General features: G+C 37.5%; 1 pseudogene; it reads left to right on the plus strand.

The window, feature by feature from the left end:
- The window catches only part of LOC145539524 (large ribosomal subunit protein eL13 pseudogene), a 70,785-nt pseudogene extending 62,963 nt beyond the window's left edge, over positions 1-7,822 (plus strand).
- Positions 7,823-9,381: the final 1,559 nt, after the last annotated feature.

Below are 9,381 nucleotides of genomic sequence, written 5' to 3' on the forward strand. Positions count from 1 at the left end.
TTTTTTAAAAAAGTCATTTTGATTTTTCTTTCTGTTTTTTTTTTTTTTCAGAAGCATGGATGATCCAAAATAATTCTTTAAGATAGTACTCATAGATTCAGTTTTTCTGCTAACCAATAAGCCTGTGTCTCTAGCACTGTGCCAAATGGTTGGGAATTTTATCCACCTTGAGGAGCCTTCAGATATTTTCCTTTTGCTTCTTCTAAATCATTGTTATGAACTGGTAAACATCCTGACAAACCAAGTATAACTAATTCATCAGATGCCCCTTTTTCCTTGTCCTATTATATAGTTAGACGAATTTTGTGAATCTTTCTAGGATCACATGATAAAGGCTTTTGAATTAGCCTCATTCTTAACTTTATTTAATGTATTTAATGTACCAACACTTTTTTTTTATTATTTCTTACCCACTTACAATTTATATCAATTTGAAGTATTTTATATATCTTATATATACATAAAGATATGTGTATATATATATATATACATATATATATCTTTATATCCTTTTGGGAGTAAGATAAAGCAAAAATATAGAAATAAAACAAAATGTTGGGGTATACTCAGGAGAAGTCTAGGTATTTATAAGGAGCTTGCAGTGTACTTAGAAAACTATTTATCTGTAACCCGACATGCTTAGGCACATAAGCTTATAGTTCCTTGGTCCCATTTTGCTGAAAGCCTGATAGGATCAGAGAGTAGAAGATAACTGACAACTTAGACCAGAAGTACCAAACTGTGAAACTTTGCTTCATGAATATCATACATATGATACTCCCTTTCAAGTCCATTAGAGCTACAAATAAGGAAAATGTAAATCTAAAAGGCTTTGTTATCGAGGGGGATCCTTAGTGTAATCTGACTTATCACTTGGTTACAGTGATGACTTTATTCTGCTCTCCACTCTGGAATAATGACAAGCTATTACCACAGGGCCATGACAAGTTTCATTCTCTTGAACTGTCTAGTTTTGTCACTTTCCCTTGCTAATAGTCATTTATTGAGTCAGAGAAGTTGCAGGCACTGCTTCCTCATATGTCTCTAGGGATACAGTTTTCTGAGCTACAAATCTACCAAGGGCATGAGAAAGAGAAAAAACCAAAAAAAGAAATCATCTCTGCTAATTCAATTGTGGGTTTCCTTGGATCAAAGACCAACTACTATAGCATGCCAAGTTCAAGACTTTACTCATGGGATGCTGGAGGCCCACTCATGATTTATATTAAGCCCTAAATGGTACACATGTGGTCTCTATGGAAGTATATTTAAAAGATTCTTTTTTATCACTAGCAAACTGAAGAATAACATACATGGAGGTCCCATTCTGGTGATGCTGTTTAAGTACTAGAAGGTTGTAGGAAGTGAGGATAATAAGTAGATAAAAGAAGAAAGATTCGTATACTAAGCTTTAAGTAAGATCGAATCTCAAAGGAACAAATAAAAATCTCTAGCACATGAAATCATCCCATTTGAACATATAACCAAATAGTTAAAATGTTGGAGAGTTTGGTTCTCAGGCCCTTGAAACAAAGGAGAAAATCTTAAAAAAAAAAAAAAAAAAGCACTGTCAGGCATGGGGATCAGTTGTTTGTTTGTTGTGATTTTAAATCCTTATTTTCAACCTCTGGCTTAGAGAATACATTTTTTTAAAAAGGAAAACTAAGTGAAAAATAGTTAATGGGCAACATTTTCTCAATTCTGTTGTTGAGTAATTACTACAGATTTTAGTATGTAAACATAAATGTCCAAGAAATGGAATTTTCTGTATTTTGTTATAACTTTATTTCCATCTCAAGCCTATATTCCATTAGTGGCAGAATCACAATTACTGTTTAAAATAATCTCACTATAATCAGAATTCCCTCAGTCAGTTGGGGAATTCATTTTCTTCCTCCCTCTCCTTCTAGCTGTTTCTCTTATGTTTGGCTTTCAAGTCTTTATTAGTTTTTTTCTTGTGGTAAGAAAGGAGAAAGAAAGGTGAAAAACTGTATAAGCTAAATTTTCTCTTTCTTAGCAATTGGTATATTTTGGATGAGAATACATGTAAATCAGATGATATTCTGTAATTTTCTAGTGTTTTCCACTTGAGTAATTTTATTGGGCTGGCAAAAATGTTTGTTTGGGTTTTTCTGTAGCATCTTACGGAAAACCTGAATGAATCTTTAGGTCAACCCAATATGTGTATTACTCTGCAAAGTTTGTCAAAATCTTTTACACACAATGGAAGAGTTACTGAAGCTAAATATGTGGCTTTTGCCTTTTGAAATTTGTTTAAAAAAGGTATCATTTTTGTAAACAGTATTGAAAAATAATTCTTAAGTTCCCAATCAGCCAAAAAGGTAGATATCAGATAAGTGACTTTAAATAGCAGGCTCAGAACTGTAGAATCATATTGTTTTGATTTTCTAGAATCATCTTATTCTGAAAACTGTCACTTCACCTATTCACATGTGTTACTCTTTCCCAGTAGTTAGTAGCTGACCAAATCTGAGCCAACTCTAATCTTCTCCATAGTGACAAGTCATTGGATCAGGAATAAGCAAATTATTCAAGTTGAATTTGTTAGTTTCTCTGGGAATTTGGAATCAGGACTAAGATTACAGGTGTCTGAGAGAGCTGTATAAATTTAGATTAATAGTATTTTTGCTCTACTGTACAGCCTGAGGTGGGAGAAAATATTGCTAAGCATTAAACAAATAAAGTAGAAAAATCAGAAACAGAAAACAAATATCTTAATAGAACTTGAGTTCTTGGTTTCAGTTGTTACCAAGGCTCAGTTAAATGTGCATTTCATGATCATGAGAAATACTAATATTATCCTTTCTCCTTTTGGCTTAGGTTTATGTTACTTGCAACCAAACAAGTACTAACCAATAGTCTCTAGTGTCTTTTATGCCAGGCTAATTCAGATAGACTCTATTACTATACTGCATAGAGAGCAAATGACTTCATATTTCTCACTAGCCTTAAGTCATTTCTCTTCCATGTGGTTTCATTTAAGAATTGAGGCACAAGAAGCAAACCATGTGTTTATAACTTCAAAACAGCAAAAGGAAAATTCATTCTCAGAAACTTTCTAATAATCAGAGAGATATTAAAAATGATATAAGCTCATATGCACTGCATTTAATTTTGGTTTGACCAATAAGTAGTCTAAAACATAATGAAAATTTTTGTCGGTTTACCTGTGAAAAGTCTACTGACGGTTGAAGGAAGAAATAAGTCTATGCATTTTTATAGGTTTTCTAGAATATGTAGTTTAGGCCCTATAAAAGAAGGAAGCAAGTCATTGTCTACAGCTTAAAAAGAAAAAAAAAAGGAAAACCATGAAGCTGTGTAAACAGTTAGATGACATAAAGTAATTGAACGGTTCACATCCCAGCTTTACTGCATGACTTGAGTTAATTACTTAATCTCTCAGTACTCAGTTTTCCTGTCTAAAAAATAAGGGTAAGAGCTCCTGTATCATAGGATGGTCATGAGTTATAAATGAGTTAATACATGTAAGTCATTTAGAGTAGTGCCTTATACTTAATATAAACATAGTAAGGGTTCAACTCATGTTAACTATTATTTTCTCAGATAGAAATTCTAGAAAATGTTGTAGGATTCATAGAGTTTTGATTTTCTGCAATTGAAGCACTGGCCCTTAAACAAGTCTTTCACAGTACTCCATTTATGCCTGTTTCTCTCAAGTTATTTGAAAACAAAAATAAATTTTAAAATGAAAGGAAAAAAAAAAGAGGTGTTCTCTATGAAATTTTTAGGAAGAGAGGGAGCTGTCACAAAGTCTAATGTTGACAGAATGCTCATATTTCAGCATATTGATAAATTTTCCCAGTGTAGCAGATATATTGTTTTTCCCTATCCTCTTCCTTTTCCTCGGAGAAGGCAGTGGCACCCCACTCCAGAACTCTTGCCTGGAAAATCCCATGGACAGGGGAGCCTGGTAGGCTGCAGTCCATGGGGTCACTAAGAGTCGGACACGACTGAGCGACTTCACTTTCACTTTTCACTTTCGTGCACTGGAGAAGGAAATGGCAACCCACTCCAGTATTCTTGCCTGGAGAATCCCAGGGGCAGGGGAGCCTGGTGGGCTGCTGTCTATGGGGTCGCACAGAGTCGGACACAACTGAAGCGACTTAGCAGTAGCAGCAGCTTCCTTTTCCTTCCTTTTGCTAATAGAACCTCCAATTCATGTGGAAAACATTTACATGATTCGATCAGGAGAGAAACTGAACCCCTTGTCCCAAGCCACATGGTGGGCAGGTGACCAAGGTAGCTAATCAGAATGCTTAATCCAGAGCTTTAGGGAAGGCACTAAAGCTTCTTTGCGGTAGTGAGCCAATATATGATTGCTAACCTTTATCCAGCTACATGAAAAGAGCTACTGGACAGAGAGGACTTACTTCCTAATGGAATTCTATGAGACCTTGGATCTCAGACATGTTTGAGGAGATGTATCCCTGGATTTTAGTGATAGGGCCTCAAAGTCTGTTGAATATTTTTTCTCTTATGCTATTTTGAATATGTTTTTCATCAGTTCTAACTTAAAGGGTTCCAGTGATTGGATCTAACCATATCTGCTTTAACTTTTAGATGCTAAAGGAGAATGAAAATGGGGTCCATTTGATTCACTTTACCCCAGTAGAACAAAACTAAGACATTTAAATCTGTTTATTTATTTATTTTTAAGTAATGGATCCATTTACTGGAAATCAGTTCAGTTCAGTTCAGTCGCTCATTTGTGTCCGACCCCTGGTGACCCCATGGACTGCAGCACGCCAGGCCTCCTTATCCATCACCAGCTCCTGGAGTCTATTCAAACTCATCTCCATTGAGTTGGTGATGCCATCCAACCATCTCATCCTCTGTCATCCCCTTCTCCTCCTGCCCTCAATCTTTCCCAGCATCGGGGTCTTTTCAAATGAGTCAGCTCTTCGTCTCAGGTGGCCAAAGTATTGGAGTTTCAGCTTCAACATCAGTCCTTCCAATGAACACTCAGGATTGATCTCCTTTAGGATGGACTGGTTGGATCTCCTTGCAGTCCAAGGGACTCTCAAGAATCTTCTCCAACACCACAGATCAAAAGCATCAGTTCTTCAGCACTCAACTTTCTTTGTAATCCAACTCTCACATTCATACAGGACTACTGGAAAAACCATAGCTTTAACTAGATGGACTTTGTTGGCAAAGTAATATTTCTGCTTTTTAATATGCTGTCTAGGTTTATCATGGAAGCTTTTCTTCCAAGGAGCAAGTGTCTTTTATTTTCAAGGCTGCAGTCACCATCTTCAGTGATTTTGGAGCCCCTCAAAATAAAGTATCTCACTGTTTTCATTGTTTCCCCAGCTATTTGCCATGAAGTGATGGGACTGGATGCCATGATCTTTGATTTCTGAATATTGAGCTTTAAGCCAATTTTTTCACTCTCCTCTTTCACTTTCATCAAGGGGCTCTTTAGTTCTTCTTCACTTTCTGTCATAAAGGTGGTGTCATCTGCATATCTGAGGTTATTGATATTTCTCCCGGCAATCTTGATTCCAGCTTGTGCTTCATCCAGCCTGGCACTTCACATGAGGTACTCTGCATATAAGTTAAATAAGCAGGGTGACAATATACAGCCATGATGTACTCCTTTTCTATTTGGAACCAGTCTGTTGTTCCATGTCCAGTTCTAACTGTTGCTTCCTGACCTGCTTACAGATTTCTCAAGAGGCAGTTCAGGTGGTCTGGTATTCCCTTCTCTTGAAGAATTTTCCATGGTTTATTGTGATCCATACAGTCAAAGGCTTTGGCATAATCAATAAAGCAGAAATAGATGTTTTTCTGGAACTCTCTTGCTTTTTGATGATCCAGCAGATGTTGACAATTTGATCTCTGGTTCCTCTGCCTTTTCTAAAACCAGCTTGAACATCTGGAAGTTCACGGTTCATGTATTGTTGAAGCCTAGCTTGAAGAATTTTGAGCATTACTTTACTAGCGTGTGAGATGAGTACAATTATGTGGTAGTTTGAGCATTCTTTGGCATTGCCTTTCTTAGGGATTGGAATGAAAACTGACCTTTTCCAATTCTCTGGCCTATGCTGAGTTTTCCAAATTTGCTGGCATATTGAGTGCAGCACTTTCACAGCATCATCTTTCAGGATTTGAACTAGCTCAACTGGAATTCCATCACCTCGAGTCGCTTAATGGAAATAATTGACAATAAATTTAAAAATTCTTGAGTTAGAAGAGTGGATTGTGGCAAACAATATGCTACTTGATGAGACTAAATAAGAGGACTGAATATTGGCTCAAAAAGTCAACTTTGTAGTTTCATAGTGAGAGACCGCTACAGGAACAGTTCTTGTTTAAAAATGCCCATCATAAGATAACAATAAGATGTGGCTGCTAAAATATCTCACATTTTTTTAAATGCTTTGTTAAACTTTATTTTATAGACTAAAGAATGCTCTGTGCTATACAGTAGGTTCTCATCAGTTGTCTGTTTTACACATAGTAGTGTGTATATATATATATATATATATCCCGATCTCCTAATTCATTCTACCTCACCTTCCCCCCTCCGTTAAGTATGTGTTTACCAAGACCAGTTACTTGTGGATTAGGTTAACCAGAAAAGACTGGAAAAAATAGATCTTGATGACAAAAATCGTTGATAAATTACTATAGCACATTAATCTAAATATACTATGGTCAAGGATAAAATCATCTTAAAAATATATGCTTCAGAATGATAACTTGAAATTCATGTATCAGGAGATCATATAGACATAAATTTTCTGCCTTGAGCTAAGATCATTATCAAATTTAGTTTTTAGATCAAGCGTTAAAGTATTCTGAAATTCCATTCAAAAGTGTTTTAGAGTTCAGCTATAAGCCTAAAACAATTCTTGAGGATGAGATATAAGAATATGCAAAAAAACATAACTGATCAAAAAGGACAAGAATTAAAAAATAGGGTATTTTTCAACTTTGAACCCACCCCCATTCCCCTCTGCATTTCTTCTTTACAATTGGTAATCCTCATCCCATTGCATGTGATGTGCAAGAAAGGGGCAGGAAGGTGGGGCTGGTGACTAAAAAGCTCCTTAGAATGTCACTTAAGACTTTCTCCCGTGGAATTAGAAAGTTTCCCAAGGTTTTAGCTCCTTTCCCGGCCTCGGAGGAGGCCATTCGGCCGCAGCCACGGCACCCAGCCGGAATGGCATGATCCTGAAGCCCCACTTCCACAAGGACTGGCAGCGGCGCGTGGCTACGTGGTTTAACCAGCTGGCTTGCAAGGTCCGTAGACGCAAGGCCCGGCCAGCCAAGGCGCGCCGCATTGCCCCGCGCCCAGCGTCCGGTCCTCTCCGGCCGGTGGTGAGATGCCTGACGGTCAGGTACTACACGAAGGTTCGAGCAGGCAGGGGCTTCAGCCTGGAGGAGTTTAGGGTGGCCGGCATCCACAGAAGGTGGCCCGGACCATTGGGATCTTGGTGGACCCGAGGCGGCGGAACAAGTGCACGGAGTCCCTGCAGGCCAACGTGCAGCGGCTCAAGGAGTACCACTCCAAGCTTATCCTGTTCCCCAGGAAGTCCTCAGCCCCCCAAAAGGGAGACAGCTCTGCTGAAGAGCTCAAACTGGCCACTCAGCTGACTGGACCTGTTATGCCCATATGGAACGTCTATAAGAAGGAGAGTCATCACAGAGGAGGAGAAGAACTTTAAAGCATTTGCCAGTCTCCACATGGCCTGTGCCAAGGCCCAGCTCTTTGGCATCCGGACAAAAAGGGCCAAGGAAGCCGCAGGACAAGATGTTGAAAAGAAAAAATAAAGCGCTGTTGGCAACTTAAAAAAAAAAAAGAAAGTTTCCCAAGGTTTTAATATTGACCCCTACACTATGAAGCATTTTGTTTTCCACCATCCATCCTCTAAAAATTACTAGTCTCAACACAATTTTTATCCTTAAGAAACTGAGGCATAGATGACTTTAAATGCCTCCCATATAACTCACAATGAGATTATGAGATTATGGGAGAGATGAAAGTAAGACTCCATTACAGTACCCCCTCCTACTATTTCCTACATGACTATTATTCTTGCTTACCAGGCCTTGTTGTTTCTCAAACTTCCCTGTGTGCTCAGATATCCAGAGGATATGGGAAAATATAATTAACTGGGAAGACTGAAGTTTGGCTGTAATTATTACTTCTAGGCAATCCACTGTGGCAAGAGCCTTACATGGTAGGCAGGTATTATTATCCAAAGCCGTATTTTAAACTCATGTTAAGTCCCACTACTTCTACTGACTTTTTCCAGTTCTCTAAGTCTGGGAAAATTTCTTCATCTCCTTGAACTACTGGAGGGTCTCATTGTAAATAATCTGTTGTGTATGATTTTTTGTGTATGATGTATTGTGAACGATTTTCCGACATAAACATAGGGTCCTCACAGGAAAATCTATATGACTAACTTCTACTTAACCCTTTTTACACAACACCTCATATTGTTCTGAGTTAAATATATATGTGTGGAAGGACTTGCCCATAGTCTTGTTATGTGTCAATTAATGGTGGTTTCTCCATTCAACATTCACAGTTTCTCCTGAGTATTTTTATTAAGCTTTGCATAGCAGTACACACAAATGCACTATTTACTGTTTCAGACCAGATTATACTCTCTTGAGTAGTCACATACCTAATAAAGCTAATTAGTAGCATAAAGAAAACCAGTATTTAACAAAATCACTTTTGTGGCACAATCATTCAATCTGAATGAGTGGTTATTTGCTAAATTACTCAGGGAACAACCTGTTTCTGAGTCTTTTGGAGAGGAAACAGGGTGAGGGGACTGAGATGGAGAAAAGAGGTGTTTATATAGGAATTACTGCAAAAGTAAAAGTGAATTAAATTTGAAAAAAAGAAAAAGAAAAGCAAAAGAATAAGATACAAGGGAAATTACCGATGTGCGCAAAAATAAGATTGTATTATTTTCCTGTGTGCCTGTGTACAAACACATGAGAGAAATGCAAGGGAATCTGTTTCTTTTTATGGTTGACTCTTCTGAGTGTAGTGGGATTTTTCTGGCTACATCTGAGCTAAACATTATGGCAAATAGCAGAACACAGTAGTTATTGCACACGACTGTCTGTGAACTGGGTGGGCAAGAATTTTTCATTTCATAAATCATTTCAGCTTGCTGTCCTAATTCCTTGGCACTGAGAGACTAAAAAAAAACTCAGGAAAGTAAAACATACTATGTGTTTTTTCTTCTTATTTCACCCTTTCCCAGTTTTGATAGATCTTTGATGCTAATGATCAGGTTTTTAAGATCTTTCAAAATATATTGCTCTGCTTTTAAAGCCAATTATTATGTTTTCCTTTTTTATTTTCTT

Source organism: Giraffa tippelskirchi, chromosome 2 (assembly GCF_054371585.1).
Source record: "Giraffa tippelskirchi isolate mGirTip1 chromosome 2, T2T-mGirTip1v1.2.pri, whole genome shotgun sequence".
Lineage (NCBI taxonomy): Eukaryota > Metazoa > Chordata > Mammalia > Artiodactyla > Giraffidae > Giraffa > Giraffa tippelskirchi.